At 36.9% G+C, this 24,946-nt stretch overlaps 1 protein-coding gene across 5 annotated transcripts in view; it reads left to right on the top strand.

Moving 5' to 3' along the window:
- The window catches only part of APOOL (apolipoprotein O like), a 125,472-nt gene that overhangs the window by 9,902 nt on the left and 90,624 nt on the right, over positions 1 to 24,946 (top strand). The gene's annotated exons all lie outside the window — the stretch shown is intronic.

Here is a 24,946-nt window from a genome sequence, read left to right as displayed (position 1 = left end):
TTTTTATATGTGTCTTTATTCAGTTTCTATTATTTCATTGAGGATTTTTAATCTATATCTATAAACAGTATTGGTCTGTAGTTTTCTTATGACGTCTTTGGTTTTGGTGCCAGGGCAGTACTAGCCTTATAGAATGAGAGGGGAAGTGTTGCCTCCTCTGCTATTTTTTGGAAAAAGTTTTTGAAAGATTAGTTTTAATTCTTCTTTAAACTTTAGGTGGAATTTACCCATGAAGCAGTCTGTGCCTGGGCTTTCCTTATAGGAAGATTTTTGATTATTAATTAAATCTCTTTACTGGTTACATATTCAGATTTTCCATTCTTCTTTCATCCTTTTGGTAATTTGTGTCTTTCTAGGAATTTGTTCATTTCTTCCAAGTTATCTAATTTTTTGCTGCATAGTTGTTCATAGTATTAACTTAAAATGTTTTTTATTTCTGTAAGGTCAGTATGTGATATCCTCTCTTTCATTACTAATTTTCATAATTTGAGCCTTTTTTTTCTATTTTTTCTTTGTTACCTTATCAAAAGGGTTGTCAATTTTCTTGATCATTTCAAAGAAATGACTTTTGGTTGTTTTGATTTTCTGGGTTGATTTTCTTTCCTGTATTTCATTTATTTCCACTCTAATCTTCACTCTTTCCTTCCTTGTGCTTGCTTTGGGGTTAAGTTTGCTTTTCTATTTTCCTAAGGTAAATTATTAAATTATTAATTTGAGGGGTTTTTTTTAGCATTTACAGCTATGTATAAATTTCCCTTTCAGCCCTGCTTTCACTACACCATAAGTTTTGGTGTCTTTTGTTTTTATTTTGTTTCATTTCATTCAACTCAAAAGTATTTTCTAATTTTACTTGTGACTTTTTTTCTTTGGCCTGTTGGTATTTAGGAGTATTTTGTATTTTAATTATTTTTCACATACTGGTGAATTTTCCAGATCTTTTTAGTGTTAATTTCTAATTTAATTTTGTTGTGGTCAGAGACCATGCTTTGTTTGTACAATTTTAAATCTTTTGAGACCTGTCCTACTGTATGGTCTATCCTGAAGAATGTTCCATATGCACTTAATAAGAATGTATATTCTGCTGTTGTTGGGTGGAAGCATGCTGTGGAAGTCTGTCAGGTCTACTTAGTTTATATTGTTGTTCAAATCTTCTATATTGCTGACTTTCTGCCTAGTTGAATTCATTATTAAAATGAGGTATTGAATTTTCTAACTATTATTATTACATTGTCTATTTTTTCCCTCTGTTTTCTTTGTTCTTTGTTTTCTGTTTGTTCTGCTTTTCCTTTCTGCGTTTTCTGTCAGTTTTTGTTTCAAGTATTTTGTGGCTCTGTTGTTAGGTGCATATATGTTTATACTTGTTATATGTTTCTGATAGATTTACCCTCTTATCATTACAATATGTCTCTTAACTCTATTAACAATTTTTGTCTCAAAGTCAAATTATGGTGGCTGTTTTCCTGGTATATCTTTTTCCATGCTTTTACTTTTAACCTAAATATATCTTTAAATCTGAAATGTGTTTCCTTTGGACAGGATTTTGTTTTTTTAATAAAATCTGACAATCTTTGTCTTTTGATTGAATTGTTTAACTCATTCAGATTTAATGTAATTATTAATGTGATTGGATTTATTTTTGCCATTTTGCTTTCATTTTCTATGTCTCATGTCTTTTTTGTTCTTCTCTTCCTTCTTTACTGCCTTTTCTTGTATTCAGTGGATATTTTATGCTGTGCCAATCAGGTACTGTGAGTATCAGAACAGCTCTTTAGCAGCATAGAGATATGAGGGAATAGGGGACTGGAATTTTCACCAGCTGCTTTCCTGAATCCTCTCCATGGAGCAGGATCTGGGGATGGGGAATCAGTATGTATGGTATCTGCCAGTTTTCACCAATTGCCAAATCCACCTAGAATACCTCTTTTTAGCTCAGGGGAAGATGGGAGTTACCACTCTGCTGGAGAGCTTTCTAGAATAGCTCTTCTATAACACAGCACTGGTTAGGGGAGAGGGCTACAGGCTCTAAGTTGAGTGCAACTGTCTCCCACTCTTCTTACCATGTTCTGTAGATTTTGTGGAAAGAAGCATCTCAATTTGTTTTAAGCCCTTTGATCCATATCCAGAGAATTTGCTAATTTGACTAGTTTAAAAGATGTCTCTTTGAGGGAGAGGTTTCACCAAGCTCCTCACACTACATACAAGAACCAAATGCAAGTTTCCAGTTTGGGTCTGTTACAAATAAAGCTACTATGAAGAAGCATGTACACAATTTTGTGTGGATATAAATTTTCATTTCACTGGAATAAATGCCCAAAAGTGTGATTTCTGTGTTCTTTGGTAATTATGTTTAGTTTTTTTAAAAACTGGTTATTGGTGGATTGACCGCTGTATTAGTTTCCTATTGCTGATGTAGCAAATTACCACAGACTCAAATTTATTACCCTACAGTTCTGGGGGTCAGAAGTCCAAAATCAATTTCACTGGGCTAAAATCAAGGTGTTGACAGGCCTGAATTTCTTCTGGGGGTTCTAGGGGGGAATCCATTTCCTTGCCTTTTCTAGTTTCTAGATACCACCTGCATTCCATATCTCATGACCTCTTCTTCCATATTGAAACCCATCAGTGGCTGGTCAAGTCTTTCACATGATGCATTACTTCAATACTCCTCTTCTATAGTCAAAAATCCCTCAACATCCTTATAAGGGCAGTCATGATTACATCGGGACCACCCTGATAAGCTACCATAATCTCTTTATCTCAAAATCTATAACTTAATCACATCTGCAGAGTTCCTTTTACTATCTAAGGGAACATATTCACAACTTCTGGGCATTCAGACATCTAAATCTTTGCAGGAGGGTAAGGTATTATTCAGTCTATCACAGTCCTCTTATCGTTTTAAATGTCTCTGACACTGGTAATTTTCTTTGTCCTGAGTTGGTCTTTACCTGATATTAATATAGCCTGCTTTCTTTTGATTACTGTGTTTTCTTTTCCCTGGGTTTTTCTATGGGTTTTTTGTACCTGTTTTATAACTCCATTTTGATTTATCTGTAGTACTTTGGCTGTATCTTCTGTATAACTCTTTTAGTGATTTTTCTAGGAATAGCTATTTTATTTGTAGTTATCCATAATTTTACTCTTTCCACTGTTATTTCTTCCTTCCTGATGTCCCAAGGTTCCTTCTTTTATCATTTTCTTTCTCTTTAGAGAACTTACTTTAACCATTCTTTTAGGGTTGGTCTGCTGGTGAAAAATTCTTTTAGTTTTCTTTCCTCTTCATTCCTGATGGAAATCTTGTCTGGATATAGAAGTACAGGTTAACAGTCCATTTCTTTCATCACTTGAGAAATGTTGTGCCATTTCCTTCTGGACTCTGATTTCTGATAAGAAATCTGCTGTTATTTGAATCATTTTCCCCCTATACTTTAGATGTTGTTTCTCTTTCATTGTTTTCAACAGTTTCTCTTTTTCTTTAGTTTTCAGAGGTTCAACTATGATGTGTCTTGGTATGAACTTCTTTGGGTTCTTTGAGTTCATCCATTGAGTTTTTTATTTCAGTCATTGTATTGTTCAGTTCTAAATTACCCACTTGGTTTTTCTTTATAGCTTGTATTTCTCTGCCAAGACTTTGTTTCTTTGCTGTGACTTTCTATTTTTTAATTTGCTTCAAATATGTTTATAATTGCTTGTTAAGCATTTTTATGGTGGTTGCTTTAAAATATTTGTCAGATAATTCTAGCATCCCTGTCATCTCATTGTTGGTATTTGTCTATCGTCCTTTTAAACTCAAGTTGAGATTTTCCTGGTTCTTGTTATAATGAGTAGTTTTCAATTAATATCTATATGTTTTGATATTATAATATAATCTTATTCAAAACTTCTGTTTCAGTTGCTTCCTCTAACACTACTCTGGCAAAGGAAAGGGCAGTGCTGCTTTGTTACTACCAGGTGGAGGGTAGAAGTCAAGGTTCCCTGCTCAGTCTCTTGACACCCAAGGAGAGGAGGGCCCCTTTGCTATTCCTGGAGAAGAGTGGGAGTTTAGGTCTCCCATAGGCTTCTGCTTTTACAACCCTGGCTGGGAGAGGTAGGAGTACCTCATTAGTGCTCCCCACTAATGACCACTGTTGGGGCAGTGGGGGGGAGTGACCTTGTTACCATTTGATGATAATGAAAATCCTGACTCTCCACTAGGCCTTCTCAGATACCACCTTAGCAGGGAAGGGGAGGGTCTGCCTCATTAACATCAGGTGGTGATGGATATTCATGTTCCCTATATGGTCTCCACTAATATCTTGGGGGCCAGGGCTCATTACCACCTGGCAGAGATGAAAGTTCTACCTTCTTTAACACTACCTTGGTGGGATGGGGAGTGTTAGAATACCTTACTTCAGCCGAGCTAGAGGGGAAGTGTAGGCTCTCCCCTCAGGCTTTGCTTGTGTGGGTGGGGTTATGGCCTCAGTTTTGTCTGTGGTGTTTGGCTATAGTAGAGTGGCTGTTGTATAAAAGTTTTGTGTCTTGCTAGGCTGCCCCTTTCCTGGTGTTTTGGCTAGAGAGAGCAGGCTTTTCTTGGGTCTTTGTCTTCACTGGTTGCCATTTCTGTGTTGCTAGCTTCTCCAGCACCCAGTCTAAGACATATGAGGCAAAAAGAAAATCCAGGGACCTCACTGCCATGTCATTCCTCAGGTCCTGTCGTCTCTAACTGGTCTGCCATCTTCTCTGCACCATCCAGAGTCTTCCTGTACTTATTTTCTATATAATATCCAGGCTTTTGAGCTATACTCAGTAGATGGAATTGGAAAAAGTATATCTACTTCATCTTTCCATAAGTGGAAGTCCTCCATCATATACTTTTATCATCCTTTACTGGTGATATATTTGTCTGACTCCCACACTAGAGATTATACAATACTTGAGGACAAGAACGTCTTTGCATATTTATACCCCTCATGGCCTAAGAGGGCACCTGCCTGGAGCATAGTGTTTCTTCAGGAAGTATTTGTTGACTGAGTTAAAACTTTGAATAACTTTTAGACTTCTTGCCCTTAAGAACAAAGTATCCTGGTTGGAGAAATATTAATTAAGTAATAGTTCATAATAGTACATGGTTAAATCCTAAATTATCCCAGGCCTTCATAGACTGGGCAGTTTATGTCCTTTATAGGTAAAATTTTCCATCTCTTTGAAATACTTGAAAATGAGGATATGTTCCTTATCTCTGCCCCCTAAATAGAATAGATCAATTCCTTCTCTGTGTCCCCACTGTACACACTTCTGTTATACTGCTTAAAACCATGTATTGCATTTATTTTTGTGTTTTTCTCCCACATTAAGTTGAGAGTTTCCTTAAAACCAGGGACCATGTTTTATTCATATTTGTATCTCAAGTCTCTCAAGCTCTTGAGATAGAGTATACGGTAGACACTTGAATGGTTGTTGAATGAATGAATGAGTGCTTTCTGTGACACCCATATAAGCAATTATAAGATTAAATTTTTTATGTTTAGGTACTTATATTTAAATATATTTAGAGGGAAATTTATCATAACTATAGATTTTAAAATAATTGATTAAAAGGGTAATGTTAACATGCATTTTTTTCAAAACTTCATTTGAAAAAATTTTCTTTAAAGAATGACTCTTCTAGTGATTTGAAGTTTGAACCTTTATTGATATTTTTGATAATATTTCTGCAGTCCAGAAGAAATATTTGAAGAAATAATGACAGAATTTTCCAAAAATAATGACATACATCAAATCACAGATCTAAGAATCAGAAAAAACCTCATGTAAAATAAATACAACACACACACACACACACATACACACAAACACATCCCACTCCCTGGTACACATCATTTCCATACTTCTGAAAAAAAGAGAAAATCTAGCCAGAGAAGAAAGACGCATTACATAAGGAGTAAAAGAGATGAGAATTACATTATATTTCTCAGAAAGTACATAAACTAAATAATATTTCTTAAGGAGAGTATTCTTTGTGATTTTGCCTGTGACTCAGAGTTATTAAATTATACTTCTTACTTGCTTTTCTTTTGAACAATTGAGGTTTCTCATCTTTAAAAACAAAAATAACCCCCAACTCCAAAATCTGCACCTTATACTGGTAAAGGAAATATTTATTTGTGCCCTATACCAGATTTTATATCATGGTAATCACACTTCAGCTTCCTTATCAAATAGAGGTATGTAGTTACTTTTTTTAGGACTGTATCTTTAACATCATTCCACGATGGGGTGTTTGATTTGTCCTGAACCTCTGTTATGAACTTGTATTTAGGAATTTCTTATTGTATTAAAACCTAAATTATCTGAGGATTCTAGCTCTACAAAATGCCTCAAGTTCCGTTCGACTGCTGAAATAGTATTGATTACACACCAAGTACAGTACAGGTGTGCACAAATTCTACAACATCATTTCTGATCTAAAGGAGCTTACTGTTTTGTTGACGGAAGACATATCCACATGCAATGGATAATATAAGACAGCATATATTTAAATAATAAAACATGTAATATATATAAAAATCCTTAGCAATTCAAGAAGTAACCAACATATATTATGATAGTATAAGGCACCTCATAACTTGAATGGTAGCATTTAGTTTACTAAGAATGAAGAAGTTAGCTTGTCAGCAATGGCTTTGGGTTAACATTGTTATATGTTCTAGGAACTTAAGACAGGCTGACTAAATCAGAAAGGTTAATTTGGGTTTACTTATAGAAGATACAATTGGATTAGAAATAGGAAAATGGTGGAGTGTTTGAATGCTAGGATAAGTTGGAATTTTATTTTATTTTATTTTAGAATTTTATTTTGAAGGCAGCAAAAGCCATTGAAACAGATCCAAAATACTTTATGATTTTTTAAATTTAATGTAAAATATTACCAATGTACAAAGAGGTATTAGTGAACACTGCAAGTGCAGTTGAAGCCTCCTGTGTATCCTTCCAACTCTGATTGCATTCCCCTTGCTTCCTGAACTCCCCATAGCCACTCTCCTCACTTTTGTATTTAACATTGCTATGCTTGTTTTTAAGCGTTATATGAATTTTATTTATGCTGCTTATGTTCTCCTGCATCTTGTTTTTATCAAAGCATTGTTTGTGATATTTATTCATGTTTGTATGTGTAGCTCTAGTTCATTCCTTTCCATTGTGCGTAGTATTCTGCTCTAAGAATATACCACATTTACTTCTCTATTCTTTTAATGGATGTTGTGGTGACTTCCCCCACACATTTTTCTGTTACAAATAAGACTGTTATGAGCAATCATATGCAAGTCTCCTTGGGCTCGTGTGAGAGTTTCCCTGCTCTACCTGCTGTATGGCTTTGGTCAAATCACTTAACCTGTCTAAACCTTATTCTGTAGCATTTTATACTAGGAAATATTAAAAGATAATCTATGCTGTGCACAATGCTATGCCCAGGCTATAGCAAATGTCCAGTAATTTCTAGCTGCTGTTTTTATCAGTATTTAAAAGGATCTTTATATTCCCAGCACCTAGTATAATGCTACATTTATTTTGACCTTCAGTTCCCAATTTAAATCACGCCTCCTTCATGCCAGTGGGCTGATAACCTGTTTCTCATGGCAGTGAACATCACTAGTCTCAAGCAAGTAGAATAGGAATTTGTTGTGTTATATTATCAATTTTTATTAAAATTAGTATATATTTACAGCCTTGTTTCTTCTTAGACTTATTTTGATTTCTTTCAGACACTTGATGGTTATTCATGATGTTTTTAATAACAGAAATCATTTTTAAAAGTATAAAATATAATGTGTTTATTTGGTTACCATACCATTTATGTGTAATTTGAATGCAGAGATTGTTGCAGAGATTGTTTACTAAAAAACTATCCTGTGAAACATGACTTAAGTTTCTTTTAAGAATAACCCAGATTTAAGGATTCCATTAGTAAAATTCTAGTAGAGTGGGAATGAGATTTTCATTGATCATCTATAAAAGCCTAACTGATAAGAGTGTAAATTAAGGCATACTAGAGTCTCAAACCTTTAAGGATTGAGATGCTAAAGGCTTTATAGTTTGTGGCTGTTTTACCCCTATAGCTTTTTCACAAGTTCTTTATTTTTGATCTCAGTATTTCAGTCCTTTGAAATAGACTGTTTGAAATGCTGACATGGAAGGCCCAAATTGTACAGATACGTTTTCATAGTTTGATTATTTGTTCTTCAGTACCACTATCTTTTTCAAGAGTTTTATGAAAAAATACAGGCAGAGTTTTCAAATTCCCTATTTCAGCAAGGTATCTGCTTTTCATGTACCAGTATAATAAATAATGCTGTAGCTGATAGACTCTGTTCTCAGTAGATTAATGATAGTTTATTCTCTTAAAGATGATTCACCCACTCATTTTCTGAAGAAAATAAGCACCATGATATATACAGACTTGTTAGTGACTCACTGGTGATTACTTTAAAACAGGGCATCCTTGTGTAAGAGTTTTATGTTACTGTCGAGAAATATTAGCTGTTACACGATAGCTACAAAATGAAGCATTAGCACCTTTTTCTTGTTTCAGTTTTACTCAGAAAAAAGATATGGTAATATCTCTGTTAAAACAGAAGATGAGTTCAGTAGCACTTGCCATTGTCAGAAATTTATTACCCTTGGAAGTAGTACAAGGAGACCCAGGAGTGCATTCCAGAAGTTAATAATGGGGAATTAAAATATGCTTTCATTGGCAAGAGTGGCTGGACCTGTGCTGCGTGACCCAAAGGAGTGGAACTAGGAGCCGTGAAAATTATATGGATATGTGTTTCAGTTCAGTCTATGGAGGAACTTTCTTAAAGAGCTGTAAAAAGATGGAATGATCTATTAGTGGAGTTTCCCATTACTAAAGGGGGTCATACATAAACTTTAGGGTCACTTAATAGTGTGTTACAGAAGGGATTCTATCATCAGAGGAATGGTTGGACCAGAAGACCTTTAAGGTCCCTTTGCATTCTGAGACTAAAACTCTAGTACAAAGAAGGTAGTATGCCTGAAACTCAGCACTATATTTTGAAACCAGTCTCTCTTTTACCATTTTATGTTGGTTTCAATAATCATTAGTTTACTCAGGAGCAGTACTTGATCTTTCAGGCCAATTTTTGTTCTTCCCATCTCCTACCTAATATTTCAGAAGAGGCTAAACTTTATCAGTTGTATAGTTATGCCCCTGTGTTTGGTTTCCTCTGGAGTATTTGTACTTTAGCTCGGTGGACAAAGGAAATCACCCAGTAAGTCACAGTCTTCTCTCCCCTGCCGATAAGGCAAGCTCTTAGCCCTTCAGATCTGCTAAGCAAAGGAAAGGGAGAAAGAAAGAAAAGTAGGAAATGGAGGTAAAATAAGGATTGAAAAATAATTGGAACAAATAGTCGCTGAAAAAAAAAAGGGTGGGGGAAAGAGGTGAGGACAAGAAAGAGCAAAAAGTGGGAGCAATTGGAGATGATTGGAGATGGGTAAGCTATTTTTTCTTCTACCAGGGATGGAAGACTGTAACTTTCCTCTCTTCCCTACCCAAGTCTCGTGGTCTCAAATCATAAACAGCCCTGTGGTGATGAGATTTTCGTTGTGAACAGCTCCTCAGGCACCAGCCCCACACTGAAAGGAATACTTCTTTTCATACCTTTCCAACTCCCCCCATTTCTGAATCTTTTGACCTCCAAAAAATGAAGCCTTTTTAAAACTATATTTAAGCAATTATGGTATAAAGGAATAATTTTTCCTACGGGATTCTTTAAGCAAGGTATTATTGACCATTCTAGCTAAAAATGCATCAATTTAGATAGAAAGTATTATATTTTAAGGTATTTATTTGATTTAGTATAATAATCACCACATTAATTTGGCCAAGAAGTTTTGTCATGGCACATTGAAAGTAGAATATTGTTTCTAGTAAGAAATAATCAGGCTTGCTCGTTGTCCACTTAGCTATAGTCTTCAGAAGTTTGAAATTTAGTCAAGAAATGTGTTATAAGAATACTACCTTCCATTTATCTAGCACTAAACAGTTTATAAAATTTTCATGTATTATAGTATTTGATTCTTAGAACATTCTTGTGAGAATTTTTTGTAAGAAGAGAAATATTCTCTATTGCATTTATACTTGTATCAGGATAGGATGCATTTGTGATAAATTTTAGTTGTGGTGGGCCTGGATTTAATTGGGTCCCCAAATGCTGCAGAGAGTATGGTGGAGCCTGCAAGCATATGCAAAATTTTGAGAATAACTACATTTTGGGGGACCATAATTCATAGTTTTCATTGGATTCTCAAAAAATTAAGATCATTAAATCAGTCTTACAATTTCAGATCAGCTTTAGGACTTTTAGTTATCATTTGCCTTCACAAATACTTGGCACATAGGTAGTCAGTAAATGTTACATAGAAAAACTTGCTAGATTACCTATGTACACTGCCTTATTTAAACCTGTGAATGATTTTATTACTTTTTTTGAGATCCTTAGTCCTGCAAAGCCCTTTGAATACAAAGAGGCATAAGACTACTCACAAGGAACCTGCATTTTAGTAGAAGAATAGGCTATATATATTTCAACGGGTAAATAATAATGTAACATTATGTTTGTTTAATTCCAGATTAGTGTTTCATACAAATAAGAACTTTATGAACTCAGAGAGATGACTATGAGTGATCTAGTAGGACTTGAGCTAAACCTTCAAGGAAGGACAGAGTTTAGGCAGTGTATTCATTCAACAAATAGTTGTTGAGTACCTGCTACGTGCCAGGCACTGTTAGGTGCAGGAGAGGTGAAGACATTCTAGCAGGGAAAATGAAGTGAGTGAAGGCACTGAGGAAGGAATGTACTTGACATGTTTCAGCCTAGGAAGATTAATTTGGCTAGAGCCAGAGAGCCTAACAGGACATTGGTTCATAAGGCATTTGGTTTATAAGACATTTGGACGACACCAAAAAGTCCTTGAAATTTGGTCCTATCTAAAACGTCCATGAACATATTTGGTTTGTGCCAAATGGTTTTGGACAGGACCAAATATCAAGGACCTTTTGGCATGTCTTTTGGACGTTTTGCACAACACCAAATATCTGCTAACCCCAGAGGGTATATAGAGAAGGTTAAACTAAGATGGTTTATTTGTTTGTTGAACCAGGAGAATAAAGCCGTATTTTAGAAAGATTCATTTCATTTCCTGTATAGTTTACTTAATCCTATTTTGAAATTTAGCAGCAACTGAATTCTAAATGGACAACATCTTGAAAATCATCTCTTACTGGAGTATTACTATCTTCTCAAGTAAATAAATACTCTCAATATTCCTTTCTCACATCACTACAAGGTAGATATAGCCTAATTTCTTTGCTATAGATAGCACACGTTTGTAAATATGTATTGTGAAAGGGAGCTGTTAGGTGTTTTTTAAAATTTAGTTACTGATTTTGACAATAAGTTAGTATTTGTCTGACCCTGATTACCATAAACTTACTAAAGTTGAATTATGCCAATCTGTGTTACTATTTCTGGAGGATTTTTAAAAAAATGTTTACGTAACTGCTACATTCCCTGTTTTTATTTTTAATTTTCTACTTACATTTTTATGTATCTAAGGTAAACTTTTGACACTTTCAAGTGTTACTCAGTAACAATTACATCACAATTATTGAGTGTTCATAAATTCCAAAATAATTTTGTTCTTTCATACATCATAATTAAAGTACTAGGTGCTTGAAATGCTTTAACATTAATTAATGTTCTATAATTTAATAATACAGTAAAAACCATACCTATCCAAGCCACACTGAGGTGGGCAGTTATTTATTCTGTCTAATTTAAGATTGGCCTTTTAAGTGCCAGAACTTTAATTTTGATGAAGATTAGAGCTCAAGTGTACCATGTACTTCCCATCCATCTTAAACCTATTCATCATCATTCGGTATCCTCATTGTTTAACTTTGCCGATTTTAATATGCTATAGCTGTTATTCTTAATGAAGATGCTATATAGATAGTGAATGGTATTTAACGCAGAAATAGCCTTAGGATACGCTATCTTGAAAACATTTCTGGTGTCATTTTCTTTTTTTTGAAATAAAATATATGCAACTTCTTAGATTTGTGGGCAGTGTCACATGCTCAATAAACTGAAGGCAGCCTTTTTCCAAGGGTTTTTCTGCCCTCCAAAGGTCACTGCTGTTACTTGTGTCCTTTTCCTTGTCTGCCCCATTGAAAATATTCTGTATGTTTCCTGCACCATTAACATAAGATACTTTCTGATGCATAGTAGTAGGCATTCAGAAAACATTATTTATCCCTTTCCTGTTACTAATGTATTAGAGCAGAAGTATTATTTTGTCATCACATTTATCTTCAGATAATTTCACTTTTACAGATGCGCTATAGGTCACTACTTCCTCTTAGTATTCCTTGATATTTAATTTCCAAGAAAAGACCAGATCCTATGCACCATTTCAAATGGCATTTTAAATATAGGCAACAGAGCAGAGAGATGGAAGAACCTGGGTTTTTGATAAGTCACCAAATCAATCCTAAAGTTCTGTCTACTTCTAGACTTCCTATTACATGAGAGAATAATGTTTGTCATTGTTGAAGCCTGTTTAAGTTGGGGATTCGAAAACTTTAGCCAAAACCATCCTAAATCCCCAATATTGAATTTTTGTAAAGATTAAAAAACTCAGTGGATGTAAAGCACCTGGCACATAGTAAGTGCTCCATAAACACAGAACACCCTGTCTTCAGGGATCCTTTATATTTTCAGGGACATTATATTAAGGCATAGAACAGGTACCACTACCAGGTTGTAGAGCTGTTGCATTTTTAACTTCATTGCTGATTCTCTTTCTTTCCCAGCCATGGTGTGTGCCTCTGCTACTATCTTTTATTCTGCTTTTATTCTTTCTTATCTCTTACATTTCTTGTTACTTTTTCCACTTTTTGGCTTTTGTATAATAAATCTAGCCTTTTATAAACACAACTAGCCAATTGGAATACGCTTGCCTGTAATACTCAGCTCTTTGGTTCTTTTCCCTTTTGTCGGTTACTGGATGTTCAGGGACAGCTTCTTAGCCACAAGAGATTCTACAACATGAGGTCTTGTTTCTTTCCCCCCTACCCACGTTTTAGAACTCCTCTAGGTACCTAAAAGTTTTAGGTAGCAAAGGTCATACTGTACCTAATAATAAGCATGGTTTATGAAAGAGACAGATTTCTAAAAGCTGCAGGAAAATTAATCTTACTTTGGAGTCACACCATTTTTCTTAGTCAGCTCCAGCTGCTATAACAAAATACCCCAGACTGGCTGGTTTAAACAACAGGTATTTATTTCTCACAGTTCTGGAGGCTGGGAAGTCCAAGATCATGGTGCCAGCAGATTTGGTTGTTGATGAGGGCTCTCTTCCTGGGTTGCATACTGCCACCATCAAGCTGTGTGCTCTCATGACATCTTCTTTGTGCATGCTGCAGGGGAGGTGGGGAGAGTTCTCATGTCTCTTCCTTTTCGTATAAAGACACTAATCTCATTATGGGGGGGCTCCACCCTTGTGACATCTTCTGAACTTAATCACTTCGCAAAAGCCCCACCTCCTAATACCACCACAATAGGGGTTAGTACATCAACATAGGAAACTGGGGGGATACTATAAACATTCAGTCCATAGTACCATGTATATTTTTACATCTTAACATTAGGTAAGTTTGATGTCATTGGGAAAAAAAATATCTTTTCTTGCAGAATGTCTCCCGAGCACCCCGTTATTTCAGTTTGGGATTGCATTTGATCATCATGTGTCCCCATAGTGTTGTTAGACTAGAAGTAATAAAACTGCTATTCAAATATTTTATAAATATTATTTTAGAAAAACACTGGGTGATAGTGGATAACTATCATAGAAAGAAGCCTTGTGTTTATAGTACAAGTAACAGGTTTCATAATTTTGCCCAGGTGGTACTATTTTGGTTTTGTTTTTAGCAAAAATGTCAGTTCACGGCTAAGGGAAAAATAAGAACTTTCATGATTTGACAGTTTTTATGTCAAATAAGCGAACAAATGTTTCTCTAATAGATTTTGGGTTTATTTGTAGACTTTTCATGACCATTAATAAATTACACCATGTTCGTATTTCATAAGCTTGGTGTTTCATACCATAACAAATTTCAGATGAGAGACCTGTTTGAGGCATAAATCTGGCTTATTCCAAGATTAAACCTATGGAATAATATATAATAATGTATAAACAAAGAGGTTATCCTCTTTTATTTTATTTATTTATTTATTTTTACATCTTTATTGGAGTATAATTGCTTTACAATGGTATGTTAGTTTCTGCTTTATAACAAAGTGAATCAGTTATACATATACATATGTTCCCATATCTCTTCCCTCTTGCGTCTCCCTCCCTCCCACCCTCCCTATCCCACCCCTCCAGTTGGTCACAAAGCACCGAGCTGATCTCCCTGTGCTATGTGGCTGCGTCCCACTAGCTATCTACCTTAAGTTTGGTAGTGTATGTATATCCATGCCTCTCTCTCACTTTGTCACAGCTTACCCTTCCCCCTCCCCATATCCTCAACTCCATACTCTAGTAGGTCTGTGTCTTTATTCCTGTCTTACCACTAGGTTCTTCATGACATTTTATTTTTCTTAAATTCCATATATATGTGTTAGCATACGGTATTTGTCTTTCTCTTCTTACTTACTTCACTCTGTATGACAGACTCTAGGTCTATCCAGCTCATTACAAATAGCTCAATTTCATTTCTTTTTATGGCTGAGTAATATTCCATTGTATATATGTGCCACATCTTCTTTATCCATTCATCTGATGATGGACACTTAGGTAGTTTCTATCTCTGGGCTATTGTAAATAGAGCTGCAATGAACATTTTGGTACATGACTCTTTTTGAATTATGGTTTTCTCAGGGTATATGCCCAGTAGTGGGATTGCTGGGTCATATGGTAGTTCTATTTGTAGTTTTTTAAGGAACCTCCATACTGTTCTCCATAGTGGCTGTACCAATTCACATTCCCACCAGCAGTGCAAGAGTGTTCCCTTTTCTCCACACCCTCTCCAGCATTTATTGTTTCTAGATTTTTTGATAATGGCCATTCTGACTGGTGTGAGATGATATCTCATTGTAGTTTTGATTTGCATTTCTCTAATGATTAATGATGTTGAGAATTCTTTCATGTGTTTGTTGGCAGTCTGTATATCTTCTTTGGAGAAATGTCTATTTAGGTCTTCTGCCCATTTTTGGATTGGGTTGGTTTTTTTGTTGTTATTGAGCTGCATGAGCTGCTTGTAAATTTTGGAAATTAATCCTTTGTCAGTTGCTTCATTTGCAAATACTTTCTCCCATTCTGAGGGTTGTCTTTTGGTCTTGTTTATGGTCTCCTTTGCTGTGCAAAACCTTCTAAGTTTCATTAGGTCCCATTTGTTTATTTTTGTTTTATTTCCATTTCTCTAGGAGTGGGTCAAAAAGGATCTTGCTGTGATTTATGTCATGGAGTGTTCTGCCTATGCTTTCCTCTAAGAGCTTGATAGTTTCTGGCCTTACATTAAGGTCTTTAATCCATTTTGAGCTTATTTCTGTGTATGGTGTTAGGGAGTGATCTAATCTCATACTTTTACATGTACCTGTCTAGTTTTGCCAGCACCACTTATTGAGAGGCTGTCCTTTCTCCACTGTACATTCCTGCGTCCTTTATCAAAGATAAGGTGACCATATGTGCGTGGGTTTATCCCTGGGCTTTCTATCCTGTTCCATTGATCTATCTTTCTGTTTTTGTGCCAGTACTATACTGTCTTGATTACTGTAGCTTTGTAGTATAGTCTGAAGTCAGGGAGCCTGATTCCTCCTGCTCCATTTTTCATTCTGAAGATTGCTTTGCGTATTCTGGGTCTTTTGTGTTTCCATACAAATTGTGAAATTTTTTCTTCTAGTTCTGTGAAAAATGCCAGTGGTAGTTTGATAGGGATTGCGTTGAATCTGTAGATTGTTTTGGGTCGTAGAGTCATTTTCACAATGTTGATTCTTCCAATCCAAGAACATGGTATATCTCTCCATCTATTTATATCATTTTTAATTTCTTTCATCAGTGTCTTATAATTTTCTGCATATAGGTCTTTTGTCTCCTTAGGTAGTTTTATTCCTAGATATTTTATTCTTTTTGTTGCAATGGTAAATGGGAGTGTCTTCTTGATTTCACTTTCAGATTTTTCATCATTACTGTATAGGAATGCCACAGATTTTTGTGCATTAATTTTGTATCCTGCTACTTTACCAAATTCATTGATTAGCTCTACTAGTTTTCTGGTAGCATGTTTAGGATTCTCTATGTATAGTATCATGTCATCTGCAAACAGTGACAGCTTTACTTCTTTTCCGATTTGGATTCCTTTTATTTCCTTTTCTTCTCTGATTGCTGTGGCTAAAACTTCCAAAACTGTGTTGAATAAGAGTGGTGAGAGTGGGCAACCTTGTCTTGTTCCTGATCTTAGTGGAAATGCTTTCAGTTTTTCACCATTGAGGATGATGTTTGCTGTGGGCTTGTCATATATGGCCTTTATTATGTTGAGGAAAGTTCCCTCTATGCCTACTTTCTGCAGGGTTTTTATCATAAATGGGTGTTGAATTTTGTCGAAAGTTTTCTCTGCATCTATTGAGATGATCATATGGTTTTTCTCCTTCAATTTGTTAATATGGTGTATCACGTTGATTTATTTGCATATATTGCAAAATCCTTGCATTCCTGGAATAAACCCCATTTGATCATGGTGTATGATCCTTTTAGTGTGCTGTTGGATTCTGTTTGCTAGTATTTTGTTGAGGATTTTTGCATCTATGTTCATCAGTGATATTTGCCTGTAGTTTTCTTTCTTTGTGACATCCTTGTCTGGTTTTGGTATCAGGGTGATGGTAGCCTCGTAGAATGAATTTCGGAGTGTTCCTGCCTCTGCTATATTTTGGAAGGGTTTGAAAAGGATAGGTGTTAGCTCTTCTCTAAATGTTTTTTAGAATTCGCCTGTGAAGCCATCTGGTCCTGGGCTTTTGTTTGTTGGAAGATTTTTAATCACAGTTTCAATTTCAATGCTTGTGATTGGTCTGTTCATATTTTGTATTTCTTCCTGATTCTGTCTTGGCACGTTGTGCATTTTTAAGAATTTGTACATTTCTACTAGGTTGTCCATTTTATTGGCCTAGAGTTGCTTCTGGTAATCTCTCATGACCTTGTGTATTTTTTTAATATCTTTATTGGAGTACAATTGCTCTAAAATGGTGTGTTAGATTCTGCTTTACAACAAAATGAATCAGTTATATATGTACATATGTTCCCATATCTCTGCCCTGTTGCATCTCTCTCACTCCCACCCTCCCTATCCCACCCCGCCAGGCAATCACAAAGCACTGAGCTGATCTCCCTGTGCTATGCGGCTGCTTCCCACTAGCTATCTACCTTACGTTTGGTAGTGTATATATGTCCATGCCTCTCTCTTGCTTTGTCACAGCTTACCCTTCCCCCTCCCCATATCCTCAACTCCATTCTCTAGTAGGTCTGTGTCTTTATTCCTGTCTTACCCCTATGTTCTTGACATTTTTTTTTCTTAAATTCCATATATACGTGTTAGCATACGGTATTTTGCTGTCCGTTTCTGACTTACTTCACTCTGTATGACAGACTCTAGGTCTATCCAGCTCATTACAAATAGCTCAATTTCATTTCTTTTTATGGCTGAGTAATATTCCATTGAATATATGTGCCACATCTTCTTTATCCATTCATCCGATGATGGACACTTAGGTTGTCTCCATCTCTGGGCTATTGTAAACAGACCTGCAATGAACATTTTGGTACATGACTCTTTTTGACTTATGGTTTTATCAGGGTATATGCCCAATAGTGGGATTGCCGGGTTATATGGTAGTTCTATTTGTAGTGTTTTAAGGAACCTCCATACTGTTCTCCATAGTGGCTGAACCAATTCACATTCCCACCAGCAGTGCAAGAGTGTTCCCTTTTCTCCACACCCTCTGCAGCATTTATTTTTTGTAGATTTTTTGATGTTGGCCATTCTGACTGGTGTGAGATGATATCTCATTGTAGTTTTGATTTGCATTTCTCTAATCATTAGTGACATTGAGCATTCTTTCAGCTGTTTGTTGGCAGTCTGTATATCTTCCTTGGAGAAATGTCTATTTAGGTCTTCTGCCCATTTTTGGATTGGGTTGTTTGCTTTTTTGTTATTGAGCTGCATGAGCTGCTTGTAAATTTTGGAGATTAATCCTTTGTCAGTTTCTTCATTTGCAAATATTTTCTCCCATTCTGAGGGTTGTCTTTTGGTCTTGTTTATGGTTTCCTTTGCTGTGCAGAAGTTTTAAGTTTCATTAGGTCCCATTTGTTTATTTTTGTTTTTATTTCCATTTCTCTAGGAGGTGGGTCAAAAGGGATCTTGCTGTGATTTATGTCATGGAGTGTTCTGCCTATGTTTTCCTCTAAGAGCTTCATAGTTTCTGGCCTTACATTTAAGTCTTTAATCCATTTTGAGCTTATTTTTGTGTATGGTGTTAGGGAGTGATCTAATATCATGCTTTTACATGTACCTCTCCAGTTTTCCCAGCACCACTTATTGAAGAGGCTGTCCTTTCTCCCCTGTACATTCCTGCCTCCTTTATCAAAGATAAGGTGACCATATGTGTGTGGGTTTATCACTAGGCTTTCTATCGTGTTCCATTGATCTGTCTTTCTGTTTTTGTGCCAGTACCGTACTGTCTTGATTACTGTAGCTTTGTAGTATAGTATGAAGTCAGGGAGCCTGATTCCTCCAGCTCCGTTTTTCATTCTCAAGATTGCTTTGGCTGTTCTGGGTCTTTTGTGTTTCCATACAAATTGTGAAATTTTTTCTTCTAGTTCTGTGAAAAATTCCAGTGGTAGTTTGATAGGGATTGCATTGAATCTGTAGATTGCTTTGGGTAGTAGAGTCATTTTCACAATGTTGATTCTTCAAACCCAAGAACATGGTATATCTCTCCATCTATTTATATCATCTTTAATTCCTTTCATCAGTGTCTTATAATTTTCTGCATACAGGTCTTTTGTCTCCTTAGGTAGTTTTATTCCTAGATATTTTATTCTTTTTGTTGCAATGGTAAATGGGAGTGTTTTCTTGATTTCACTTTCAGAGTTTTCATCATTAGTGTATAGGAATGCCAGAGATTTCTGTGCATTAATTTTGTACCCTGCTACTTTACCAATTTCATTGATTAGCTCTACTAGTTTTCTGGTAGCATCTTTAGGATTCTCTATGTATAGTATCATGTCATCTGCAAACAGTGACAGCTTTACTTCTTTTCCGATTTGGATTCCTTTTATTTCCTTTTTTCTCTGATTGCTGTGGATAAAACTTCCAAAGCTATGTTGAATAAGAGTGGTGAGAGTGGTCAACCTTGTCTTGTTCCTGATCTTAGTGGAAATGCTTTCAGTTTTTCACCATTGAGGATGATGTTGGCTGTGGGTTTGTCATGTATGGCCTTTATTATGTTGAGGAAAGTTCCCTCTATGCCTACTTTCTGCAGGGTTTTTATCATAAATGGGTGTTGGATTTTGTCGAAAGTTTTCTCTGCACCTATTGAGATGATCATATGGTTATTTTCCTTCAATTTATTAATATGGTATATCAGGTTGATTGATTTGCGTATATTGAAGAATTCTTGCAATCCTGGAATAAATCCCACTTGTTCACGGTGTATGATCCGTTTAATGTGCTGTTGGATTCTGTTTGCTAGTATTTTGTTGAGGATTTTTGCATCTATGTTCATCAGTGTTATTGGCCTGTAGTTTTCTTTCTTTTTGACATCCTTGTCTGGTTTTGGTATCAGGATGATGGTGGCCTCGTAGAATGAGTTTGGGAGTGTTCCTCCCTCTCTTATATTTTGAAAGAGTTTGAGAAGGATAGGTGTTAGCTGTTCTCTGAATGTTTCATAGAATTAGTCTGTGAATCCATCTGGTCCTGGGCTTTTGTTTGTTGGAAGATTTTTAATCACAGTTTCAATTTCAGTGCTTATGATTGGTCTGTTCATATTTTCTATATCTTCCTGATTCAGTCTTGGCAGGTTGTGCATTTCTAAGAATTTCTTCCAGGTTGTCCATTTTATTGGCATAGAGTTGCTTGTAGTAATCTCTCATGATCTTTTTTATTTCTGCAGTGTCAGTTGTTACTTCTCCTTTTTCATTTCTAATTCTATTGATTTGAGTCTTCTCCCTTTTTTTCTTGATGTGTCTGGCTAATGGTTTGTCCCTTTTTTTATCTTCTCAGAGAACCAGCTTTTAGTTTTATTGATCTTTGCTGTCATTTCCTTCATTTCTTTTTCATTTATTTCTGATCTGATCTTTATGATTTCTTTCCCTCTGCTAACTTCGGGGTTTTTTTCTTCTTTCTCTAATAGCTTTAGGTGCAAGGTTAGGTTGTTTATTCGAGATGTTTCCTGTTTCTTAATGTAGGATTTTATTGATATAAACTTCCCTCTTAGAACTGCTTTTGCTGCATCCCATAGGTTTTGGGTCATCCTGTCTCCATTGTCATTTGTATCTAGGTACTTTTTGATTTCCTCTTTGATTTCTTCAGTGATCATTTCGTTATTAAGTAGTGTATTGTTTAGCCTCCATCTGTTTGTATTTTTTACAGCTCTTGTCCTGTAATTGATATCTAGTCTCATAGCGTTGTGTTCGGAAAAGATACTTGATACAATTTCTGTTTTCTTAAATTTACCAAGGCTTGATTTGTGACCCAAGATATGATCTATCCTGGAGAATGTTCCATGAGCACTTTAGAAGAATGTGTATTCTCTTGTTTTGGGAAGGAATGTCCTATAAATATGAATTGTCCATCTTTTTTAATGTATCATTTAAAGCTTGTGTTTCCTTATTTATTTTCATTTTGGATGATCTGTCCATGGGTGAAAGTGAGGTGTTAAAGTCTCCTACTATGACTCTGTTACTCTTGATTTCCCCTTTTATGGCTGTTAGTATTTGCCTTATGTATTGAGGTGCTGGTATGTTGGGTACATAAGTGTTTACAATTGTTATATCTTCTTCTTGGATCAATCCCTTGATCATTATGTAGTGTGCCTCTTTGTCTCTTCTAGTAGTTTTCATTTTAAAGTTTATTTTGTCTGATATGAGAATTGCTCCTCCAGCTTTCTTTTGGTTTCCAGTTGCATGGAATATCTTTTTCCATCCCCTCACTTTCAGTCTGCATGTGTCTCTAGGACTGAAGTGGGTCTCTTGTATACTGCATATATATGGGTCTTTTTTTTGTATCCATTCAGCCAATCTGTGTCTTTTGGTGGGAGCATTTAGTCCATTTACATTTAAGGTAATTATCGATATGTATGTTCCTATTCCTGTTTTCTTAATTGTTTTGGGTTCGTTATTGTAGGTCTTTTCCTTCTCTTGTGTTTCTTGCCTAGAGCAGTTCCTTTAGCATTTCTTGTAAAGGTGGTTTGGTGTTTCTGAACTCTCTCAGCTTTTCCTTGTCTGTAAAGCTTTTCATTTCTCCATCAAATCTGAATGAGATCCTTGCTGGGTAGTGTAATCTTGGTTGTAGGTTTTTCTCCTTCATCACTCTAAATATGTCCTGCCAGTCCCTTCTGGCTTGCAGAGTTTCTGCTGAAAAATGAGCTGTTAACCTTATGGGGATTCCTTTGTGTGTTATTTGTTTTTGTTTCCCTTGCTGCTTGTAATATGTTTTCTTTGTATTTAATTTTTGACAGTTTTACTAATATGTGTCTTGGTGTATTTCTCCTTGGATTAATCCTGTATGGGGCTCTCTGTGCTTCCTGGACTTGATTAACTATTTCCTTTCCCATATTAGGGAAGTTTTCAAGTATAATGTCTTCAAATCTTTTCTCAGTCACTTTCTTTTTCTCTTCTTCTGGAACCCCATTAATTCGAATATTCGTGTGTTTAATGTTGTCCCAGAGGTCTCTGAGACTGTCCTCAGTTCTTTTCCTTTTGTTTTCTTTATTCTGCTCTGCAGTAGTTATTTCCACTATTTTATCTTCCAGATCACTATCCGTTCTTCTGCCTCAATTATTGTGCTATTGATCCCTTCTAGAATATTTTTAATTTCATTTATTGTGCTGTTCATCATTGCTTGTTTCATCTTTAGTTCTTCTAGGTCCTTGTTAAATGTTTCTTGCATTTTGTCTATTGTATTTCCAAGATTTTGGATCATCTTTACTATCATTATTCTGAATTCTTTTTCAGGTAGACTGCCTATTTCATCTTCATTTGTTAGGTCTGCTGGGTTTTTATCTTGCTCCTTCATCTGCGGTGTGTTTTTCTGTCTTCTCATTTTGCTTATCTTACTGTGTTTGGGGTCTCCTTTTTGCAGGCTGCAGGTTCGTAGTTCCCGCTGTTTTTGGTGTCTGTCCCCAGTGGCTAATGTTGCTTCAGTACGTTGTTTAGGTTTCCTGGTGGAGGGGACTTGTGCCTGTGTTCTGGTGGATGAGGCTGGATCTTGTCTTTCTGGTGGGCATGTCCACGTCTTGTGGTGTGTTTTGGGGTGTCTGTGGACTTATTATGAGTTTAGGCAGACTCTCTGCTAGTGGGTGGGCTTGTGTTCCCGTCTTGCTAGTTGTTTGGCATAGGGTGTCCAGCACTGTAGCTTGCTCGTTGTTGAGTGAAGCTGGGTGCTGGTGTTGAGATGGAGATCTCTGGGAGATTTTCGCTGTTTGATACTATGTGGAGCTGGGAGGGCTCTTGTGGACCAGTGTCCTGAAGTTGCCTCTCCCACCTCAGAGGCACAGCACTGAATCCTGGCTGCAGGACCATGAGCCTTTCATCCACACGGCTCAGAATAAAAGGGAGAAAAAAGTAGAAAGAAAAAATTAGTAGAAGTAGAAAGAATGAAAGAAATAAAGAAAGAAGGAAAGAAGGAAAGAAAGAAAGAAAGGAGGGAGGGAGGGAGGATGGAAGGAAGGAGGGAAGGAAGGAAAAAAAGAAAGAAAGAAAGAAGATAAAGTAAAATAAAGTAAGATAAAATATAATGAAGTGATTAAAATAAAAAATAATTATTAAGAAAAAAAAGATGGACAGATAGAACCCTAGGACAGATGGTGGAAGCAAAGCTATACAGAAACAATCTCACACAGAAGCATACACATACACACTCACAAAAAGAGGAAAAGGGGAAAAAATCATAAATCTTGCTCTCAAAGTCCACCTCCTCAATTTGGGATGATTTGTTGTCTATTCATGTATTCCACAGATGCAGGGTACATCAAGTTGATTGTGGACCTTTAATCCGCTGCTTCTGAGGCTGCTGGGAGAGATTTCTCTTTCTCTTCTTTGTTCTCACAGCTCCCAGGGGCTCAGCTTTGGATTTGGCCCTGCCTCTGCGTGTAGGTCGCCGGAGGGCATCTTTTCTTAGCTCAGACAGGAAGGGGTTAAAGGAGCAGCTGCTTCGTGGACTCTGGCTCACTCAGGCCGGGGAGTGGGGGGGGGAGGCACGGAGTGCAGGGTGAGCCTGCAGTGGAAGAGGCCAGCATGACGTTGTACCAGCCTGAGTGAGGCACGCCGTGCGTTCTCCCAGGGAAGTTGTCCCTGGATCCCGGGACCCTGGCAGGGGTGGGCTGCACAGGCTCCCCGGAAGGTTGGTGTGAATAGTGACCTGTGCTTGCACACAGGCTTCTTGGTGGCGGCAACAGCAGCCTTAGCGTCTCATGCCCGTCTGTGAGGTCTGCGCCTTTAGCCACGGCTCGCGCCCGTCTCTGGAGTTCCTTTAAGCAGTGCTCTTAATATTACCCTCTGCTCGCGCACCAGGAAACAAAGAGGGAAGAAAAAAATCTCTTGCCTCTTCGGCAGGTCCAGACATTTCCCTGGACTCCCTCCCGGCTAGCCGTGGTGCACTAACCCCCTGCAGGCTGTGTTCTCGCCACCAACCCCAGTCCTCTCCCTGCACTCCGACCGAAACCCCCCAAGCCTCAACTCCAAGCCCACCCCGCCCCATCGGGTAAGCAGACCAGCCTCTTGGCACTCACCAGCCTGATCCTCTGTGCGGGAATCTCACCGCTTTGCCCTCCGCACCCCTGTTGCTGTGCTCTACTACACGGCTCCAAAGCTTTCTTCTCCGCCACCCGCAGTCTCCGCCTGCGAAGGGGCTTCCCAGTGTGTGGAAACCTTTCCTCTTCACAACTCCTTCCCACTGGTGCAGGTCCCGTCCCTATCCTTTTGTCTCTGTTTATTCTTTTTGCTTTTTCCCTACCCTGGTATGTGGGGAGTTTCTTGCCTTTTGGGAGTTCTGAGGTCTTCTGCCAGTGTTCAGTAGGTGTTCTGTAGGAGTTGTTCCACGTGTAGATGTATTTCTGGTGTATCTGTGGGGAGGAAGATAATCTCCGCGTCTTATTCTTCCGCCATCTTCCTCTCATCCCCCTCCTCTTTTATTTTTTATTGAAGTATAGTTGATGTATAATATTATATAAATTACAGGTGAACAGTATAGTGTTTCACAACTTTTGAAGGTCATGTCCCATTTATAGTTATAAAATGCTATATTCCCTGTGTTGTACAGTATATCCTTGTAGCTTATTTTATATGCACTAGTTTGTACCTCTTAATCCCCTACCCCTGTACAGTCACTTTCCCTCCCTCTCCCCACTGGTAACCACTGGTTTGTTCTCTATATCCGTGAGTCTGCTGCTTTTTTGTTATATTCACTAGTTTGTTATATTTTTTAGATTCCACATGTAAGTGATATTTGTCTTTCTCTCTCTGACTTATTTCACTTAGCATAATGTCCTCCAAGTCTATGTTGCTGCAAATGGCAAATTTTCATTCTTTTTTATGGCTGAGTAATATTCCATTGTGTGTGTGTCTCTGTGTGTGTGTGTGTGTGTGTGTGTGTATACATACATCTTTATCGATCTAT

Source organism: Lagenorhynchus albirostris, chromosome X, assembly GCF_949774975.1.
Source record: "Lagenorhynchus albirostris chromosome X, mLagAlb1.1, whole genome shotgun sequence".
Taxonomy (NCBI): Eukaryota; Metazoa; Chordata; class Mammalia; order Artiodactyla; family Delphinidae; genus Lagenorhynchus; species Lagenorhynchus albirostris.
The sequence above is the reverse complement of the archived record's forward strand: the minus strand, read 5'-3'. Positions and strand labels throughout refer to the sequence as shown.